We start from the raw sequence: 22,891 nt of genomic DNA, 5'->3' as shown, positions 1-22,891 counted from the left end.
ATTTCTCAGGATCTATGCACCCAAATTGCGTAAAAATGTTATCACATGTCAGTTCTATAGTTCAATTCTTTTATCTTGGCGGCTCGCGCATGCCCGCCCAGACGCTGGAGATTGCTGCATTGCCAGTTGCACACGACGCACGTGGCAATGGAAGCAGCGCCGTAGTATAGCATAGTTCGCAAGCTTACGTGTAGGGGGCAGCGCGCAGTTCATGAAGTAAAGCCACCACGGCCGCATTAACCCTTTCGCTGCTACAAAGACGTGCTCCCTGCATTCCGCGCTGTGGGCGATTTTGTCACTGCACTGCTCGCCTGTGCAGACACATTGTGTTCCGACTGCTTTGACACTCTTTATCATTCGATTCCACAAAAACTATTTGGCTCAAAAATTAGATTTTTACCTATCTTCTTGACTGATACCTTCCCCCCATAAATGACTTAATTTTGTTTCGATGTTCAACGCAGTTATTATGCAGCATTAAATATAGTAAACCTTTGCACGAAATTTTGAAGAGTTTGCAGAGGTAAAAGTCCATAGAGTATACTTTCCGTATGGTCGATTTTAGTTGCCACAATGTTGAGAATGAAATGTGGACAAGATACCTATGTATTTCATTTAAGTACCACATAAGTGTCGTATGTAATATTGAGAAATATTCGACCTTTCGCAACTGTAACAAAAGTTTTACTTACACCGGGCACGTTTGGCTTTATTTTAAAGCACTTCAATCAATCAAAAGGAAGTAGACAAAATACATTAAACAAAACTGTGCACTTGCAAAAACATTAGGACTTGAATATACCGTCTGTCAGTGAAGTGCTCAGAGCTATGTCAAATATAATTTTGTGTGTGGCACACACAAACAGCATTTATTTGCTAAAACACTGATGAGCCAACACAAACGTTGAATATTGTGCTACCGCAGCACAAAACTACGAAATGTGACTTGGCAATGGAGGACACAAAATACAGTCCTCTTATGATGCTTCAAAAGAGAGAAACGCGTCTGGTCTAAATAAGTCGCTTATTACAGTTGCAGAAGAGGGATATATTTCAATACCATTGGTAAAACTGCGACTGTGGAACAAAAACAAGAAATAGAACATGAATACCATTGTGTATGTGCCATACCTTTCACCGATGGAAGTGCTTTAAAATAAAGCCAAATGCGCCGTGTGTATATAAAACTTTTATTACAGTCGCGAAAGACGGAATATTTCTCAATATTACATACGACACCTATGTGGTACTTAAATTAAATGAGATATTGTTATACAGTAAATATTATATGAAATTTAGGTATCTTGTTCACATTTCATTCTCAACATTGTGGCAACTAAAATCGACCATACGGAAAGTATACGCTATGGACTTTTACCTCTGCAAACTCTTCAAAATTTCGTGCAATGGTTTACTACATTTAATGCTGCACATCAAAACAAAATTAAGTCATTTATGGGGGGAAGGTATCAGGCAAGAAGACGTGTAAAAATCAAATTTTTTGGCCAAATAGTTTTTGTGAAATCGAATGATAAGTGTGTCAAAGCAGTGGGAACACCATGTGTCTGCACAGGCGAGAAGTGCAGTGATGACAATATCGCGCACAGCGCGGAATGCGGGGAGCACGTGTCTGCAGCAGCGAAAAAGTTAAGGAAGAGGCAAAGCACTAGAAATTTCATTCAAACGAATAAAATTCGTGAAGTAAGGCACTCCAATATTGTTTTTAAATAAAGAAAATATTAAGCACCGCACAAGGTTTGAACTCATAACCTTTCACTACGCAGCCCAACACCTTAACCGTTCCGCTACCTCAGCTCATCCAACAGTGCAACTCCACAAGGACTCTAACACCTCACGCAACTGCTTATAAACACTGTTGGTATGATTATGAATTACTCACGCTTCGTCGAAGTACAATAGGAAACAAACAATTACCGCTGTTCTTTATTGCGAAAAAGCAGTTCGTGAGATTGAAACAAACACCTCTCCTTGCTATCGCCTGAATTAGGAGTATTATTGCTTGTTTGGTTTAATTAATTAATAGAATATGAAGCAATTAGTATAAAGAATGCTTTTTCCAAACTTTCTGTAAAAGAAAGTCTGCTATCAAGACATTGTTTTTGTTCTATTACTTTATTTATGACTGAACGTTTCTAAAACTGAAGACACTCGTCCGCGCTCTGCACTGCTGTCGAGATCTGGCAACGTCGTTCTCTGTACATTGGCTGACTGTGTTTTGTGACGTGAGATGTGCAGAACGAACCTAAACTCGGCCGCCAAGATATATGACGCGCACTTTAGTATAATATATCCGTCCACTGAATACCCGTTTATCATCTACATTTCTTCTTGGTGTAGCAATTTTAATGGCCAGTAGTGTTGTTCTACTGGACACTTCATCACGTGGTGACTGGTGGAACACGAGGTCTAGTGCCCGTGTTCCTAGCACCCCTCGTACCACATCATGTACCTTGACTTCCCACCTATCATCGAGAGCTTCGCGTGCCCTAAAGTGAGTTCCGTAATACACAATTTCTGTTGCTCACTATCATTAAATACAGCAATGTACCAGGGAAATTCCACACATTGCAATAGTTTGTGTATGAAGCCATGCTTAGATAAAATCTGTGTAAATAATAATCTTACATTTGTACCCACACAGGGTCGGTTCACCAATTAGGATTTAGCAGTGTTAGTGGCAGAGGTTCGCAGGATGCCGTTCCTCTCGTCATAAAGTAACTGAAACATGCAATGTGCATATTTATTTTTATTTTGTGTCATTATTACTAAATATTTTCTCTTTGTTTTTAATTTAATTTTGCTGTAACGGGTAAATAAACTGCCGGAAAAGACGCAACACAAGACTGTATTTAGTGGGACTAGGGCAAAATGGATGCATACTGAGGGGCTGTAGTGTTACTAATTGATTAGTCATGGTAAAGGCGATAATATGGTGCTCAGGAGGCCTGTATGTGCAGCCTCTGTTTTGACTCTGCAAGCAGTTAACAGTGCAGAGTTTACAGGTGAACAGTGTTTGCAACACTCACTCTAGAGTACAACAACGCCCCATCGACAAGTCCGTACTCCTATTGAACAGCTCCAACCACTTGAGCAGGATCGAATGCTGGACCTGCGGGTAGCTGGATGCACATATCGAAGGATTGTTGCACATCTTGGGCAATATGTATCGATGGTGTTTCGCTGCTTTCATCAGTGGCCTGTGGATCATTCCCACACGTGTAGACCGGGCTATGGGCGTCCGCACAGTCAGACACACCTCACGATCGACGGATTGGGCGAGCAGCGTTGGCTGACCGAACATCATACAGGGATGAAGTCTGGGTACATGTTGCACCCCATTTGTCATCAGGGACCTCTGGGAACTCTCTGCTTGCAGCAGGATTAAGATCTCGTGTGCCTATGGGGGGGCTACCACTGACGCCCCGACACCACCAGGCACAGCTAGCCTGGTGTCGTGAAAGTGGATGGCGCTCTGTTGACTCCAGTGATGAGAACAATTTCTCTATGTATGTGAATGACGGACGTAGATGTGTGCTGTGTAGCTCTGGTGATCTGACTGTCCCAGAGCACATACGCACACGACACACAGTGCCGAGTCCAAGCTTTATGGGGTAGAAAGGCCACCAGTTACTACTTGCGGTCACATGTGGTGTTTCCGAAGGGTAAAGCAACCAGTGCCCGCTCCCTAGCACAGGCTGTTATCCCCGCGCTATCGCCATTTCTTTGACAGGAAGATGAAGTGCATTTTTCGGTAGAGCAATCCATGTCTACATATGGGTGCATCGACACAACGTGCTCTTCATGGCGTACAGCAGCTGCCCTGGTCAGCAAAATCGCAAGATCTCTTTCCAAATGAAAACTTACGGGAGATGGTGGAGCGGAAACTTACTCGTTCTACGAGGCCTGCAAGAAACATTGCCGAATTTCAACAGAAGGCGCAAGATGCTTGGGACAGTCTTTCGTAGTATGATATTCGGTACTTTTACGATCGTTTGAACGCGACAATACACCCCTACGTTGCCGCCGGAGGAGTGTACACTATTTATGCGACTGTTTGGACATCCTTTATGGTGACATGTGTGGTTCATTTGTTCTCTATGTGTTATCATATGCTCCCACAACAATGTACTACCTTCCACCTCACTTGTCGATAAAATAACCATGTGTTCGAGGGTACTGATTTTTTTTTTCGTCAGAGTATGTGCGTAGATCATTGTTACAATTTCTTTCTTTCGTGGATATAAGAGATTATAGAGCACAATAGTCGTAGGTGATTTAGAATTAGTATTAGGCGATTCGACGGCCTTCCATCCGCTAACCTAACCCACCACACTGGTGTGTCATATTTGTACGAATCGGCTCTATGGAATCTGCAGAGTAAAATGGATCGACGTTGACAGAATGATGCAATGCAGCAGTCTCGTTTCGACAAGACCATTGGCATCCCGTTAATAGTTGTCCGATATCATTTTGTATCGATGCGGACTGTGCAACGTATCTACAAAGATGCCGTGTAACATGGCGTAAGGACAGCGGTCATAAAAATTTCCTAAACAAGTGTCACGTGTTGCCAGTGGCAAGCCGACAGTTTGCTGCTATCAGAGAATATGAGATCATCTCAACCAGATTCCAAGTGAATATAATGATACTGCATATTATGGTCATTTGCAGTTGGGTGCCACGCAAAACACTCTTGCACAAAGTGGGACATAATGTTGCACGCATTCGCGGTGCTAAACAACGTAGAAAATGGCCATTAGCTGGCTGTAGGCATGTACTACGGTCTGATGAGTCACAGTTGAGCCGTGCATGGCTCGCGTTTATCCCATTTATTGTTTGTGATCTTCTATTACGGTACTGCCGCCTCGTTTTCTTTTCCATTTACTGGCGTCACTAAGTTCCTACCTTACTTGCCCGTGAGCGGCAGCAGCAGTGCGTATCGATAAGTGCACTGTTTTTACCATCTCTGGGGCAGCCGATAGTATTTCTGGATCGTCGTCTGTCTGGCAGTCAGACCGGGACGGACCAGCAGTGAAGTCGGGGACGGAGCGCCCATGAGGCGCCGATAGCCAGCGCTCGCCGACCGCTGGCGACACACACGAACTGTCCGACGGAGGGCGATTGGAGCGGGACGACCGTTGGTTGGTCGTTCGGTTGATCGTCTCATCGGCCGACGTATATTTGGTCCTTTCACCGTTTCTGGGCCTGGGAAGTTGTCGGCTGGCGTGGAGCAGCGAGGAATTCTCCGTGGCGCGTGTCTGGCCGAAGTCGCTGGCGGCGTCCACGCGCGGTCGGAGTGTGAGGGGTTGTTCCCATTGCTAAGAGGTCTGTGGCTCACCGATCCCAGACACGAAAGTTGAGTCTTTACTTAATCTACCAGCCAGCCCCAACTGTTCACATTGTGCAGTTTGAATTTCGTTGTGGGCTGTTGGGACATTCCCGCGAGCAACAACGTGTGTTTACAAGTTGGCGAAATTCTAGCCGCCCTACTGTGGACTTTAACTTAACATGATTATGTCTCTGAGCACTATGGGACTTAACATCTCTACCGAGCGAGGTGGCGCAGTGGCTAGCACACTGGACTCGCACTCGGGAGGACGACGGTTCAATCCCGCGTCCGGCCATCCTGATTTAGGTTTCCCTAAATCACTCCAGGCGAATGCCGGGATGGTTCCTTTGAAAGGGCACGGCCGACTTCCTTCTCCGTCCTTCCCTAATCCGATGAGACCGATGACCTCGCTGTTTGGTCTCTTCCCCCAAACCAACCAACCAACCAACCAACTTAACATCTGAGGTCATCAGTCACCTAGAACTTAGAAATACTTAAATCTAACTAACCTAAGGACATCACACACATCCATGCCCGAGGCAGGACCGTAGCAGTCGCGCGGTTCCCGGTTGAAGCCCCTAGAACCGCTCGGCCACCGTGGGCGGCTCTTAACTTGATTACTTTTGAATTGAAGTGCATCAACAGAATCTTCTGCCTTGTGGCCGTTAACGTTCCGGTTGTCTGCCCTGGCCGTTGACGTAAATTCAGGCAGTGTATTTTCCTCGTCGTGTTGCGGCTGACCAGCATGGCGTGTAGTTTGACAGCTGAATGTGTAACTCGTTGTGGGCGCCGATACCTCCTGCGTTGCTCCATTGAACTCTCTGTTGTGCTCTGGTCGGGTGGAGCGGAAATTATCCTGTCGCTTCGTCTGTTGACTTTGAATTCCAGGCAGACCCTTGGAAACTTAAGCGCCGTTTGATGTGCTGTCTTTTCTTATTTGTCCTTGTTTGTTTCTGTATGGCTTCTAGCCGATTTTAAATTAAAGTTGTTTTGCCCTTAAGGCGTGAAATTGTTTGTGCTTTCAGCCTAATTCAGAGAAATGTTTTAAGATGAGGCCATCTGCCTTTTAAAATTCAAATTCTTGTTTTGGAGTCTTATGTGATTGGCCTTCAGCCGGTTTTAAATTAAAGTTGTTTTGCCCTCGAGACATGCGGGTGAATGGCGCATTTAGCCGGGAATTTAGTTCTAAAATCAATATTTGGCTTGCTTTGTTTTTAATGTTTTCTTTACTCTTGTAATGTTTGTCAAATGAATTAAGTAGTATGTCGAGTGCAATTGACAGCCACTCATTTTGCCCCCGTTCCACAAATTATACTCTCTGTCCTGTCCTGCGCGTATAGCAGGGGATCTTGACAGTTTTGCCTATTTCCAAATAGTGCAAGTCATCGAGTCCAGCGACGAATCTATGAGGCATTTAACCTCCAGTGTGTAGAGGTGATTCTAGAAAATTTTGGGGCCTGTTTCTTACGGGAATTGGGCCCATCATTGAGATTATTGTGAACATGTTCACTTCAAAACTCTCGAGGGGGAAGTGTTGACCTTGCCATTACATGTTCAGTACAAGTATGCTATGGTCACTCCCGTCTTCAAAGTTCCGTGGTTTGACTGCCAGACCTCATAGAGCACTTCGAGTGGCCCGCTAAGTCAACTGACCTTAGTCGCGCGTGGTAGCCGTGCGTTCTAATGCGCCTTGCCACGGTTCGCGCGGCTCCCCCCGCCGGAGGTTCGAGTCCTCCCTCGGGCAAGGCAGTGTGTGTGTTATCCTTACTTTAAGGGGACCACATCCTGCCTATCTAACCCACATTAATTTAAGCAAGTATTTGACCCATTTCTGAAAAAAATCTTTGTGATGCAAGACCTTAATATTTTTACTTTGTGTTACATGATGCTAATAGAGTCAACTGTACTAAAATTTACTTTATGCATTATCTAGTTTTTAAGAAATACTTTTTTAAATTTATTAACAAACAATATTTTTTGTGAACTTCCTAACAGGGGAATATTAATGAATGTAGTACCAGAGGAGGCTTTTTATGTTATGCAAAGTCTCTGAAAATTTCATTCATTTATCTATGATAGTTTTTTGATATAATGGGGCATATGTACTGAAAATTTTAGTTTGCAGGAAATTGACTTTAAAGAAAAAACTTTTGAAATTTGATAATTGTAGTTAATTAAAACTGCCCTGCTGCATATGATGGCCCTTCTTTGGCCTCTAGTAGGTCTTCCAGCTCCTTTTTCACCTTCCTGGATGTCTGTCTTGCTTTCTTGGCCATATTAGATGCAGACCTATCTGCATAGGCTATCCTCATTTTATCGCAGTGTTCCAGCCCAGTGATCATATTTTCACCAGGATTAGTTCCCATCTTTTTCAGTACCCAACACTTTCCAATATTACCACAACTGAATGTAATAACAGCATCATGAACTCCTAGTTTCATTGTATGCATGCTTACAAATACAGTTTTAGGAAGGCAGTTCCAAATTATGCTGTTGGAACTTTCATTTCTTTAGAAGATCAGGATGAGCCAAGTCTCTGAAAATAGGTTTAATTGCTGTAGTAACAGCAGCAGGAAGAGAATGCTGGTGAGAATAAGATTCTCCATTTGCCTGAGCCCTATTGTATTGGCACCAGGATTTTTCTTCTGATGGACACAATCCATGACATGGCTTATCATCAGTAGAGGACTTATGGAAGAATATGGCCCAAACATCTCTCTTCATTGCTTCCAGATTTTCTTTATTTCTCCTATTTGCCTGCCCATAGTATACCTGCAAGTTTTATATATCAGTTTTAGTTAACTGACCGTGACTGGTCAACAGTTTTCCATCTTCTAATTTGTTCCCTCTCATATAAACAGTTAGTTTTCTCAGCCTTGTTCGCAAACGGTTTTGAACATGGCCTACGCGTTCTATTTTGCTAATAAGGGCATCTCCATATGGCGTAGAATTCATCACATTGTTGTGTGCCTTACTGTCACCATTGCCCAAATGTTTGGTGTACCATACGCCTCGTTTCTACGGAGCGATGAAATATTTGTTGTACTCCATGAAATTCCATACCACCACTTGTTCCTCTAAAATTAGCCACACAATTGTGTTCTTTATGTTCACTGACTTTACAACATTTGCAATATTTAGACATTATCTCCACATCTAACACTTTACCGGTGTCTACACTCGTGGCAGTCACTACTCCATTCAGTGAAGTATGTCCTCTTTTCTGCCAACTTCCATCAAGTGCAACTGCAATGTCTGAACATCCATCATTTTCTTCCACTGCTTCCCTAGCAGCCAGTTTCATGCTTTCCTCACTGACCTCACATACAGCTTTCTCTAGTATTGCAATCAGTTTTGAAAATTTATTTGGTGGGTGATGTTGGTTCATCACTGAACAAAATGTTCTCCCTGCAGCCATGCCATTCCCAATGGATCGTAAGGCAAAAACTAATCTAATATTTATTTCATAAGGGCCACTTGCATCTGGTTTTGAAGAACTCATAAATGAAATCACAGCTGAGCATTTAGTGCAAATTAAATCCAAAGCAATTGCTAGGCCTTTTCTCCCACTGGCACTCTCATAAATTTTCACACTCTGTGGCTCACCACACTGTCTACATTGTACAAATTTAGAAATTACATCAGATAATATTCTCAGCCTCCCCCCATGAACCATAGACCTTCTCGTTGGTGGGGAGGCTTGCGTGCCGCAGCGATACAGATGGCCGTACTGTAGGTGCAACCACGACGGAGGGGTATCTGTTGAGAGGCCAGACAAACGTGTGGTTCCTGAAGAGGGACAGCAGCCTTTTCAGCAGTTGCAGGGGCAACAGTCTGGATGATTGACTGATCTGGCCTTGTAACACTAACCAAAACGGCCGTGCTGTGCTGGTACTGCGAACGGCTGAAAGCAAGGGGAAACTACGGCCGTAATTTTTCCCGAGGGCAAGCAGCTTTACTGTATGATTAAATGATGATGGCGTCCTCTTGGGTAAAATATTCCGGAGGTAAAATATTCCCCCATTCGGATCTCCGGGCGGGGACTACTCAAGAGGACGCCGTAATCAGGAGAAAGAAAACTGGCGTTCTACGGATCGGAGCGTGGAATGTCAGATCCCTTAATCGGGCAAGTAGCTTAGAAAATTTAAAATGGGAAATGGATAGGTTTAAGTTAGATATAGTGGGAATTAGTGAAGTTCGGTGGCAGGAGGAACAAGACTTTTGGTCAGGTGAATACAGGGTTATAAATACAAAATTAAAATAGGGGTTATGCAGGAGTAGGTTTAATAATGAATAAAAAAATAGGATTGCGCGTAACCTACTACAAACAGCATAGTGAACGCATTATTGTGGCCAAGGTAGACACGAAGCCCACGCCTACTACAATAGTACAAGTTTATATGCCAACTAGCTCTGCAGATGATGAAGAAATTGAAGAAATGTATGATGAGATAAAAGAAATTATTCAGGTATCGGAGGGAGACGAAAATTTAATAATCATGGGTGACTGGAATTCGAGAGTAGGAAAAGGGAGAGAAGGAAACATAGTAGGTGAATATGGATGGGGGTAAGAAATGAAAGAGGAAGCCATCTGGTAGAATTTTGCACAGAGCATAACGTAATCATAGTTAACACTTGGTTCAAGAATCATAAAAGAAGGTTGTATACATGGAAGAATCCTGGAGATACTAGAAGGTATCAGATAGATTATATAATGGTAAGACAGAGATTTAGGAATCAGGTTTTAAATTGTAAGACATTTCCAGGGGCAGATGTCGACTCTGGCCACAATCTATTGGTTATGAACTGTAGATTAAAACTGAAGAAACTGCAAAAAGATGGGAATTTAAGGAGATGGGACCTGGATAAACTGACTAAACCAGAGGTTGTACAGAGTTTCAGGGAAAGCGTGAGGAAACAATTGACAGGAATGGGGGAAAGAAATACAGTAGAAGAAGAATGGGTAGCTCTGAGGGATGAAGTAGTGAAGGCAGCAGAGGATCAAGTAGGTAAAAAGACGAGGGCTAGTAGAAATCCTTGGGTAACAGAAGAAATATTGAATCTAATTGATGAAAGGAGAAAATATAAAAACGCAGTAAATGAAGCAGGCAAAAAGGAATACAAACGTCTCAAAAATGAGATCGACAAGAAGTGCAAAATGGCTAAGCAGGGATGGCGACAAAGGTAAGGATGTAGAGGCTTATCTCACTAGGGGTAAGATAGATACTGCCTAAAGGAAAATTAAAGAGACCTTTGGAGATAAGAGAACCAGTTGTATGAATATCAAGAGCTCAGATGGAAACCCAGTTCTAAGCAAAGAAGGGAAAGCAGAAAGGTGGAAGGAGTATATAGAGGGTCTATATGAGGGCAATGTACTTGAGGACAATAATATGGAAATGGAAGAGCATGTAGATGAAGATGATACTGCGTGAAGAGTTTGACAGAGCACTGAAAGATCTGAGTCGAAACAAGGCCCCGGGAGTAGACAACATTCCATTAGAACTACCGACGGCCTTGGGAGAGCCATTCATGACTAAACTCAACCATATGGTGAGCAAGATGTATGAGACAGGAGAAATACCCTCAGACTTCAAGAAGAATATAATAATTCCAATCCCAAAGAAAGGAGGTGTTGACAGATGTGAAAATTACCGAACTATCAGAGGTAATAAGTCATAGCTGCAAAATACTAACGCGAATTCTTTACAGACGAATGGAAAAACTGGTAGAAGCCGACCTCGGGGAGATCAGTTTGGATTCCGTAGAAATGTTGGAACACGTGAGGCATTACTCACCTTACGATTTATCTTACAAGGGGAGGCCGCCAATTGTGAAATTCAGATCCGATTCATATTGTGCATAATAAAAGCTCATGGCCAGAGGTGTAATGTGGCAAAGCACCAAGATGCACTTCTCAGCCGTTGTCGAGAAAATCGACAGTTAAAAGAAACCGTTGCGGTGAAATACTGTCTACGATTTGTAATTGACTATAGCGTCTTGGCGCAGTGGTAAGCGCTCGGGTTCGTAATGCGAAGGTCGCCGGATCGAATCTCGCGCCATGCAAATTTTTTTTTTAGTATTTGTTTTTTCTAATTCAAATGTGTACACACACACACACACACACACATATATATATATATATATATATATATATATATATATAGACTCCTGGAAATGGAAAAAAGAACACATTGACACCGGTGTGTCAGACCCACCATACTTGCTCCGGACACTGCGAGAGGGCTGTACAAGCAATGATCACACGCACGGCACAGCGGACACACCAGGAACCGCGGTGTTGGCTGTCGAATGGCGCTAGCTGCGCAGCATTTGTGCACTGCCGCCGTCAGTGTCAGCCAGTTTGCCGTGGCATACGGAGCTCCATCGCAGTCTTTAACACTGGTAGCATGCCGCGACAGCGTGGACGTGAACCGTATGTGCAGTTGACGGACTTTGAGCGAGGGCGTATAGTGGGCATGCGGGAGGCCGGGTGGACGTACCGCCGAATTACTCAACACGTGGGGCGTGAGGGCTCCACAGTACATCGATGTTGTCGCCAGTGGTCGGCGGAAGGTGCACGTGCCCGTCGACCTGGGACCGGACCGCAGCGACGCACGGATGCACGCCAAGACCGTAGGATCCTACGCAGTGCCGTAGGGGACCGCACCGCCACTTCCCAGCAAATTAGGGACACTGTTGCTCCTGGGGTATCGGCGAGGACCATTCGCAACCGTCTCCATGAAGCTCGGCTACGGTCCCGCACACCGTTAGGCCGTCTTCCGCTCACGCCCCAACATCGTGCAGCCCGCCTCCAGTGGTGTCGCGACAGGCGTGAATGGAGGGACGAATGGAGACGTGTCGTCTTCAGCGATGAGAGTCGCTTCTGCCTTGGTGCCAATGATGGTCGTATGCGTGTTTGGCGCCGTGCAGGTGAGCGCCACAATCAGGACTGCATACGACCGAGGCACACAGGGCCAACACCCGGCATCATGGTGTGGGGAGCGATCTCCTACACTGGCCGTACACCACTGGTGATCGTCGAGGGGACACTGAATAGTGCACGGTACATCCAAACCGTCATCGAACCCATCGTTCTACCATTCCTAGACCGGCAAGGGAACTTGCTGTTCCAACAGGACAATGCACGTCCACATGCATCCCGTGCCACCCAACGTGCTCTAGAAGGTGTAAGTCAACTACCCTGGCCAGCAAGATCTCCGGATCTGTCCCCCATTAAGCATGTTTGGGACTGGATGAAGCGTCGTCTCACGCGGTCTGCACGTCCAGCACGAACGCTGGTCCAACTGAGGCGCCAGGTGGAAATGGCATGGCAAGCCGTTCCACAGGACTACATCCAGCATCTCTACGATAGTCTACATGGGAGAATAGCAGCCTGCATTGCTGCGAAAGGTGGATATACACTGTACTAGCGCCGACATTGTGCATGCTCTGTTGCCTGTGTCTATGTGCCTGTGGTTCTGTCAGTGTGATCATGTGATGTATCTGACCCCAGGAATGTGTCAATAAAGTTTCCCCTTCCTGGGACAATGAATTCATGGTGTTCTTATTTCAATTTCCAGGAGTATATATATATATATATATATATATATATATATATATATATATATATATATATATTACATTCCCGGCAATCAGTTGCTACAATTATGCATATAAGTTGTTGAAAGTCGTTTGTCTTGGAAAAACTGGCGACTTCGAACATAATTATGTTTTCCGCAAACAAAGTTGTATTTCACAAACGTTATTAATTGTCTTCATAATGTTAACCATGTATAGTTAACGGAAGACGTAGAAACAATATTCCGAAACGAATAAGTATAGCCTAAGTCAAACGTTCGAATTAGAATAGAGACCCCACGAACACAAATTTGCTGTGGCAGGTATGAAATATAAACTCCGTTAATCGCTCGTTACACTTGAAGGACAGATGCTGAATGGGCCGAAACGAGCCGCCTTATAACAGCGTAGTTGCCTGCTAACTTCGAAAGAAGGTAGATGCGGCCCCTAGCGCAACTTATAACATCGTCGAAAATCAGTGCGGACGTGAGAGCTTTGGTACACCCTGTTAAACAAACGGAAAAATGGAGGCGGTACAATTGGAGAGCGACCCGCCTTCACCAACATGCATAAGCAATTCATTAATAGTTTATATATATATATATATATATATATATATATATATATATATATATATATTTGAATTGCAAAAAACTAATAATAAAAAAAATTGCATGGCGCTAGGTTCGATCCGGCAACCTTCTAATTACGAACCCGAGCGCTTACCGCTGCGCCACGACGCTGTAGAAAACATTCAATTGTAGAGAGTATTTCACCGCAACGGTTTCTTTTAACTGTCGATTTTCTCGACAACGGCTGAGAAGTGCATCTTGGTGCTTTGCCACAATACATCTCTGGGCATGAGTTTTTATTATGCGCAGTTTGAATCGAATCTGAATTTCACAATTGGCGGCCTCCCCTTGTTAGAAGAAAGATTAAGGAAAGGCAAACCTACGTTTCTAGCATTTGTAGACTTAGAGAAAGCCTTTGACAATGTTGACTGGAATACTCTCTTTCAAGTTCTAAACGTGGCAGGGGTAAAAGACAGGGAGCGAAAAGCTATTTTCAATTTGTACATAAATCAGGTGGCAATTATAAGAGTCGAGGGACATGAAAGAGAAGCAGTGGGTGGGAAGGGAGTTAGACAGGGTTGTAGGCTCTCCCCGATGTTATTCATTCTGTATATTGAGCAAGTAGTAAAGGAAACAAAAGAAAAATTCGGAGTAGGTATTAAAATCCACGGAGAAGGTTCGCCGATGACATTGTATTTGTATCAGAGACAGCAAAGGACTTGGAAGAGCAGTTGAACGGAATGGATAGTGTCTTGAAAGGAGGATATAAGATGAACAACAACAAAAGCAAAACGAGGATAATGGAAAGTAGTCGAATTAAGTCGGGTGATGCTGCGGGAATTAGATTAGGAAATGAGACACTTAAAGTAGTAAAGGAATTTCGCTATTTGGGGAGCAAAATAACTGATGATGATCGAAGTAGAGAGGATATAAAATGTAGACTGGCAATGGCAAGGAAAGCGTTTCTGAAGAACAGAAATTTGTTAACATCGAGTATAGATTTAAGTGTCAGGAAGTCGTTTCTGAAAGTATTTGTATGATGTGTAGCCATGTATGGAAGTGAAACATGGACGATAAATAGTTTGGATAAGAAGGGAATAGAAGCGTTCGAAATGTGGTGCTGTAAAAGAATGCTGAAGATTCGATGGGTACATCACATAACTAATGTGGAGGTGCTGAATAGAATTGGGAGGAAGAGGAGTTTGTGGCACAACTTGACAAGAGGAAGGTACCGGTTGGTAGGACATGTTCTGAGGCATCAATGGATCACAAATGTAGCATTGGAGGGCAGCGTGGATGGTAAAAGTCGTGGAGGGAGACCAAGAGATGAATACACTAAGCAGATTCAGAAGGATGTAGGTTGCAGTAGGTACAGGGAGATGAAGAAGCTTGCACAGGATAGGGTGTAAAGTTGTTGCTTTAATTTTTTCTGAAAGCGGTGCTGATAGACAATAAAAGAGGGTTAAATGCTGTGAGCTATCTGAGGAAGTTAACCTTGCATTACTGCGCAACTGTTTCACCAGGTATCCAGTCTAGCTTACCAAATTCCCAACCAGACTAACATTAATTATAATCTTTTAGTACTCATCTTACGATAACAGGTGATATATATATAAAAAGAGAACTTAAATAAAAAGAAATAAATCAGTTTATATTTGGACACTTATTTCAACATTGATCATTTTTCCGTTAAAATTTCAGCGTATCAAACTTGATTCATAACTAAACTGGTGCCTTATTTAGGATTGTGTAAACGTGAGTTTGTAATCTTACAGAACTCATCAAATAGGGAGCCAAGATTGGGAGACTACATACAATACTGCATTCATAAAATTACACACGAAGAACGTTGAAACATATGCAAGAGGAAATTAACCACAACCAACCGATTCAATTTTCACCCAAAGAAGTTACGTTCATAGTGTAATCCTGTCCGTCATGAAATTACCACACACTGGAATATTAAATTCATACTAACTCTCTGTGAAATCTTCCCGTAAAGAATAGCTGAGGTCTACTTAGATGCTTACACCACATGCTTCACGTGGTCAACTTGGTTTACACAAAGAGTGTAACTCCACAGTAATTTTGATAATTAAAATAAATTACATCGAAACGCAATTTACAAAAGAAATTTCTCGAACTGGTTACTATCGTCTTACTATTAACCTGATGGGCCAAACAATTGTATACGCATGTGGTACTGGTCTCACAAAGTACACCCCACGTGGGTTGAACATAAAGAAAAATTGCTATATTGAAAAATATTGTCAAGACGAGACGTTATGATCTCACTCACATTCGCATTTAAGATTGGTGATCTTAGTTAGAGTTACTGATCAACACGTGGTTCCACTTTACTCACAAAGTAGTGACAAAGCAACTACCGAAAGATATTCTGAACTTCACACTCGAATTACACTGCGTTGCAATTTAAGATAACATTAGATATTGTAGAGCTAAACCTGAAATAAAGGTGATTAAACTTTCAGTTAGGCTGAACTTAAGAAATCCGTTGACAGACTGACCTGGGCTCCTACCGAGTGTGCTTAACCGATACAAACGGATGTGACCAGAGAGGCAGCTTCCTATACCAACATGACAAGGGACGGACAGAACCATACTAAGAATCGAAACCTCTTTGCTTCTAGAAAGCATAGCTACCTATTCCGACGTTGGTCCTACTGTTCTCTGGCAGACAGGCTTGTCTGCTACCATCAAGCATGCAACTAGAAATACATTTGCTCATTCATTCTCTCACACAGAAGGGAAGGGGGATGACAGTATCTTATCATACACAGTATATAAAAGAAAGCGGATGTAGATTCCGTAAGAGACTGTGTGACATGAATTACATATAAACTGTGGTTTAAAGTGTAGTAGTGTGACAGATCGTTGTTGTTTATGTGTAAAAGTAAAACGTTTTACTGCTCAGTCTCCTCCCAGATAGTCAGAAACACCACACTAAATTTAGAAGAGGAAATTATGCCGTAAATGACAACATATTTAAGAAATTAACATGAAATAAATCCAACAGAGACCTTTCATAACCCCAACTCTCCGGGAAAAGACTCTGCAGGGAATTTTCTGGCCATGCTAGGACGTTCCCAAGCTGGCTTCTCACACCCAACTTACACCAAAAATGTAACGAAAAGGCAAAAGCTCACCAGCTACTTGCTAAAACACAATAATTTCAACACATCTTTAGAATCTACCAATTTCAAAGAGAAAAAAGAAACAATGTGTGACACCTATTTAAAAGATAGTGTAGACCTGATTCGGTCAGCAAGTAAAAACAATGGTTCCTGTGTCATTAATATGAAAACAACTTCTGGTTGTTACCCTTATGGAGTTCACCACTATTTGCTCACTGCAAGAGGCAACTGATCACAGGAAAATTTATGACTGTTTATTAACAAGTAAAATTTATGAAAATAGCAAAAGCGCCACAGCAATTTAAAAAAAACATGAAAATAACATCAGTATTATAAAGCAGAACATTACAATGCACAAGCCGCAAAAGAAAAAAAAAATGATAAGAGAAAAAACATGTTTTACAAAGTGGTTATCGCAAAAAAATTATATATCTTATAAAACTAATAATTTGTAGAATTAAAATAAGTTTGTGGCACTAATTTAATCACTCTACTATATTTCAGTTGGTTAGCAAATAATGATCACTGTGTCATTAAACTGAAACTACAATTAATTATGTGATTGTTACCCTTATGGGGTTCCTCACTATAAATATGCCCCATGCAAAGGCTAATCGATCAGAGTCCAATGAGAATGAATAGCTATCTGACTGATAAACGAAGCAATGCCACAGGAATGAATTTACGAAACAAAATATCACAAATCTAATACATCACACAAGAACAAACATTGATCAATAAAATAGCTCTGAAAGTACAATAGTCAACGTCTAAAATAAAAAGAAAACACCAATAAATAAATCACCTGCAAAATACAAGAGCCAAAGTCTAAAAAAAACAATAAATAGATCGAACCCCTGCAAAATACACCATCAAAGTTTCTCTGAAAGAACACACATACATGTATTATACTAGGAACCGTATAATCACTGTTCACTGGCACAGTCAGTAGTTCCACTGTTCCAAGGCACAATATAAGAGGGGTGGGGGGCGGGGGAGAGGGATTTCGTCGCCGCAGCTGTCAGTAGTGATTTTTGTCTATCTGTTGCGTGCAATCCCGCCGTCTCTGCCCTCTCATGAGTTTCTCTTGGTGGCCCGTGTCACATACATCTCGATTTGGTTCCCTGTTTGTGTTGTCAAATTCGTGCGGTATCCTCGTTTGACACGCCAGGTTGATATTCCTGGGCAAGGATGACACTTAATGGCTCTTCTTTGTGTCACCCTTAGCTACCAGAGAACATCTAACTAAGATTTACTGTCGCTTGACAGTGGGCATCCGCCAGGAAATGTTGATAGGCGTCGTTGAAGTCTGCCAAATTCTCTGGACAGTATGTGTCAAAAGGCTCCACGCCCCTTATGTTTTTAAATTCTTGAGTTATCCTCAATTGGCTCGGCGGTTTGACATTCCTGGGCAAGGATGACACTTAGTGGCTCTTCTTTGTGCCACCCTTAGCAACCAGAGAACACCGAACCATGATTTACTGTCGCTTGATAATGGGATTCCGCCAAGAAATGTTGATAGTTGTCGTTGACATCTGCATGTTTCTCTGGACAGTACCTGTCAAAAGGCTCCACGCCCCTTTATCCCCTGTCTTCTGTCGTTTCACTGCGGCCGTCGCGTCACGGTCGCGTGCGTGTGGTGCGTTGCCAGCAGGTGGATTTCCGTGCGGTGGACCGCTCGGCCATCTCAGGTCATCGCCTCCACGAAGGGTCGCACTGGTGCGGCCGCTCATTAGCTCCGGGTGCAAGGGAAAGTGTTTGCTGCGTGCCCTTCTTTTGCTGTCGACCGCGCTCCTGAAGTGGCGCGGTTGACAGTGTGTCCTGCTGGGAAACCTGCCTGTTAACACCTAGTCCTCCTCCTCGCTGCTCCCGCTGTCTCGTAAGAGTTTAGCCGGTTCGTTTTCACGTTCTCAACTGCATTCACAGACATTGTTCATCACAGTTATGTGATTACAAAATGTCATACATAATACCACTTAGTATTGTCTTTCACAATTTTTAAGAACAAAAGTGAGACTTATTCTTTTATTTTTTTAAATAAAAAAGTTACATGAATCGACAATATAAAAATAAAAGTAAAATGACTTGACAATATAAAAAATAAAAGTGAAATGAATTGACAGTATAAAAATAAAAATTAAATGAACTGACAATATAATACCTAAATCCACATCACTAATGTGGTTCACTTGCGTTTTAATAAATCAAATGCTACTTATTAATTCACTAAAATGAATAGGATTATGCCTTGTGCAAGTATAGGTCAGAGCAGCATAGGGTTCACATGTTATTTACACACACACATGCACACCTGTTGTCTATTCTACAAACTAACTACCCATAAACATGAATTACTCAAAATTTTACTTCAATCCACTACTAGTTAATCCAACAAGCTACTTCAGTGCTACTTCAACACAGTGCTTATACCACTACATCATTGTTCTAATTTCTAATTCGTCCTCTTCCTGACGCTCGCTGCCTATGTCTTGTCACATGATAAATGTGGAGAAACTTTCCTTAAACATACACAGTAAAAAGAACAATGGTTATTTACACGCCAAAACGTTTATACCAGTTGACACACCTGATAAGAGACTCGCAATTATACATTTATCATACTCATATGTTCATACATAAAACAGTAAGACAATTTCATCTAAGATTACGTTATTACAAGAATTAATCACACAGATGACTCTGAGAAAGGTAAAAATATTTTCATCCTACAGGTTGTATTACATTTTTCAACCCATTTTGCTCCACTTTCGTTCCTTCTTTAAGTTAACTTTCGCTTCCAAATCAGTTATTTCGCGTGTGGTGGTTATTCTGGGTTCATTTCTCATGAATGGCAAAATTGTGGTCCCCTTTATTCTGTAAAACAGTTTCATATTAACATATTGACTTTACAGCAGACACAAAAGATCCGTATCCTCCTGTAGTTTAAATGACAAATGTTTTGCTTCATTCTTATTACATTAAACCAATCTTTCCTTCGGTCCCATAATCAAAATTATTTAATCTTCCTCTACCTTCAAGAGGGACATTTCTTCAGTTCAACTCATATAGGCTGCAGTGCATCCCGCACCAGCGAAAACAGTAAGCTGTAATGCTCACAGCATCAGCAAAACACATAAACGTCGCTTTTCTAGGGCAAATATTAACGCAGAATGATTTTTCAGGCTCTGGCTCAACATCAATCAAGACTACAAAAAGGATCCATATCTCCGTTCCATTCTCCATTTGCTGGAAAACTGCTCGTATTTGACTGCCATAATACTATTTCAGGGTCGCGTAAATTACACAAACCACAACTCTTCTTTCACCTTGAAGGGAACCAATCTACTTACGAAATCCACAGACAGCACTTTACGTACTCAGCTATAAAGAACAAAAAAGACATATATAATCAATATTAACATATTAGCGTATATTGGGAAGCCATTGGTTAAACAATCGTATTATCGCATCCTGTTTTCAAGATTCCAAACGTACTCATTCCTTTCTCAGAGTTCTCCTATCTTAAAATATTCATACAGCACACATACTATAGTAAGAGATCCTCATTTATACTGACAGATATAGAACAGTAATAGATAGATAGTAGCACTGAAAGCAGAAAATCGGAAACAAGGCTACTAACAGCTGGGTACATGGGTTTGCCAGACCCATAATACCCACAGATCGGATGTTCCCCTGAGTTTTTCATTAATTCAACACAGATCTTGCTTCTCTCAGGAGCGACTCTTTTCAATTTACACAAAAAAACCATAAACAGCATTTCACTCGTTCACAAAGAAACCTTTTATCTTCACATTTGAACCAACCTAAATCCTAATTGCACAAGGAAAGGAAAAAAAAACTAAAAACATCACTTCAATCAATCACATAGAAACATCTTTATCATTATTTTTACCAACATATTATTCAAAATGCATATGTCACAAATGTAAACCAATCAATTCATTCTCCTCTCTATACACCCTATGTACTCATTTGCCATGTCACTCATTTGTTCCGATTGGGCGCCTTCTGCGCTGATCATACGTCAATGCCGGTTTTGTTCACTTCCGTTTGCTGGGTTATGTCTTGGGTTAGCCGTCCAAATTTCAGCATCATGAGGTGCTCCGCCTACAGTCCTACTCCCACCGTGTCTCACCGTAGTATCGATTCTGGTTGCTGAAAGTATTGCGTTCACGATCCTGTCCACGTCCTCGATCATTTCCGTTGTTCCACCTGTGTTCGCGACTGTTACACCAGTTTCTATACGGCCAGTCCCAATTATTGTTCCGTTCGCGTCGCGACGACTAGTCACGCCGTTGATTAGTACTACGGCCACGACTGCGATCGCGCTGCTGTGCCCCGTAATAACTATGTGCCTGATTAGGCGGGCATTCTCCTGTATTGTATTCCAACTCTTGGAGAAGTGTCATAAACGTTTCCACGTCCTCTTTGCATCGTACCGCAAGAATGACGTGGCGCAAGTGCATCGGCAATTTGGTGTTGCATATCCTAATTAGTTCCGCAGGCCCGTATGGGTTGTATAGAAATTGATTTGCCTGCAGCATGTGGTCGAATAGACGTGCTGGGCTGCCGAAACCAGACTGGTTCAAATTTGGCAGCATAATTATGCCATGCTTGACCCTATCTTGTGCTGCTTCCGACCAATAGGCGGACAGAGAGGCTTGTCGAAACTCCCGAGTGAAGTTGAAGTGATGCACTCCCGACCTCATGCGAATCGCCGGTTCGCCTTCCAAATAGCCATACATATATTCTATCTTATGTGAACTTGCCCAGTCGAGGGGGAAGACAGAACTCAAATTGCTCGAGCCATGCTCGTGGATGTATTCCTTTTTGCGAATTTCGAAATATCTCAAACTTTCTCACCGTAAGGAAATGTTTGAAATCAAATCCGCGCATTTCCTCCCGGCGAGGCCCTTGAATGTTTCTATTTTTCTCATGTCTACCCCTCAAAATACATTCTTCCCTGTTGTCAAAATCTCCCTCGTGGCCAGAGTCCCTCTCTGCACTGTTCATACAGCTATTTTTAGTGCTATTGGCGAGTTCGCAATCATACCCCATGCGGCTTTCCAGATGCGCCACGCGTTCTTGTAATTCGCCTGTTACAGCTTTGTGCAGCCTGTTCACTTCGAGCTGTCCCTTCTGAAATCTGAGAAGTGAACGCACTTCTTTGGTCTCTACGACCGCTACCGGTGTAGTATTGTTATCGCTCTCCGTCACCTTCATCGTGCCTACGATGTCCGCTAATGCCACAATCTTATCATATATTTGTCTGTTGTCCTCTGCCCCAGTCTGCTTCAATTGTTCTACTTGCTGTTTGAATGCGTGAATCGCTTGACTGTTGTCTGCTACTGTGTTGCTAACGGGACAATGCGTTTCCGCCTCCTGGACCCTGGCGAGTACCTGCTGGTATTCCCTTTGGCATTCTTCTCTCAGAGCTTAGAAATTCCTAAGTAGCTGTTCCTCACTCTCTTTCGATTCCGCATCGTGACTCCGCTTGCCCTGTTCTAAGGCTTGCAGACGATCATCGATTTGTTCAAATGTACAGCCTAATTCTTTCATAATATCACTTTTTATTTCACTTGCCAGATTGTTTATTCTTTGTGAGATATCATCGAACACTCTCTGCATCGACTTGTCGACTTTATTTGTCTGCTGGATTAGTTTTTCGTCTATTTGTTCGCCTAGCCCACAGATCGATTTTTCAGATTTCTGCATCATTTGTTCACCTAGCTCTCGGATCGATTTTTCAGATTTCTGCGTCATTTGTTCGCCTAGCTCTCGGATCGATTTTTCAGATTTTTGCGTCATTTGATCGCCTAGCTCTTGGATCGATTTTTCAGATTTCTCTGCGTTTTCTTTATTATGTTGCTATAAGACTTTCATGAGTTCTGCCAAATCAATTTGGTTAGTTGCAGGCAAATTAATTTCTGGCTCTGATGTGAGCCCGTTTGTCCTGTTTTGCATTTCCTCTAAAGTATTCCCCAATGCATTTGCGGAACCGTCCGACGCGTTAATATTCGAAATCAAATTATCCCCTTGGTCCATGTTGCTTAAGTAGTTGGACCGCCTATTTTTAGCTTGATTACGTGTCTGCATTAGTTCAATTTATACCCGGTATGCAACACACTAATCAAAATAAATGTATCCCCCAAAAATTACGACAGTCACATGAAACGCACCCAACCTAGTACGCACTTTTTCACACGCAAAAC

Source organism: Schistocerca americana, chromosome 1, assembly GCF_021461395.2.
Source record: "Schistocerca americana isolate TAMUIC-IGC-003095 chromosome 1, iqSchAmer2.1, whole genome shotgun sequence".
NCBI classification, from domain to species: domain Eukaryota; kingdom Metazoa; phylum Arthropoda; class Insecta; order Orthoptera; family Acrididae; genus Schistocerca; species Schistocerca americana.
The sequence above is the reverse complement of the archived record's forward strand: the minus strand, read 5'-3'. Positions refer to the sequence as shown.